Below are 596 nucleotides of genomic sequence, written 5' to 3'. Positions count from 1 at the left end.
TTCCAACCACTGCTTCTGCTGACTTTGAAATTTTTCCAGCTTTTTTTGAAGTCTGACATGTTGGGGCTGTGGATGTTTACAAAATGAACAAATTTTAAGTCCGCAGTATATTTTTTCCCTGCAATTTGGGCAGGTCTTTTTTTGTGATCCTCCAGCCATTAGTAATTACTGAACAGAAATAGCTGAGAGTGAGAGAGATAGATTAAAAGAGTGATTATAAGAGAGAGACAATAAGAAAAATAGAGTGTTCGAAAGAGACAAGTGAAAAAGAGTGAGAAAGAGAGAGTGGCTCTTAAAAGTGCCGTTTGTTTGATGTGTGTGTGTGTGTGTGTGTGTGTGTGTGTGTGTGTGTGTGTTGGTATATGTGTATTAGCAGGACAATTGGTCAGAATACACACCACACTAGAAGGACATTTTGTATTAACAGGACAGGAGCAGTGTCCTGCTAATTTTGAAAGAATTCTAAAAGCGTAGAAGTGTTTCTATTGGTCCATTAACCCTAAAAAAAAAAAAAAAAACAGATGACCATTTAATTCACATAAACCTGATTTTGTGTATAATCTGTGTATCACCACAGCGCCCCCTATGGCCGGTTG

Source organism: Misgurnus anguillicaudatus, chromosome 8, assembly GCF_027580225.2.
Source record: "Misgurnus anguillicaudatus chromosome 8, ASM2758022v2, whole genome shotgun sequence".
Lineage (NCBI taxonomy): Eukaryota > Metazoa > Chordata > Actinopteri > Cypriniformes > Cobitidae > Misgurnus > Misgurnus anguillicaudatus.
The sequence above is the reverse complement of the archived record's forward strand: the minus strand, read 5'-3'. Positions refer to the sequence as shown.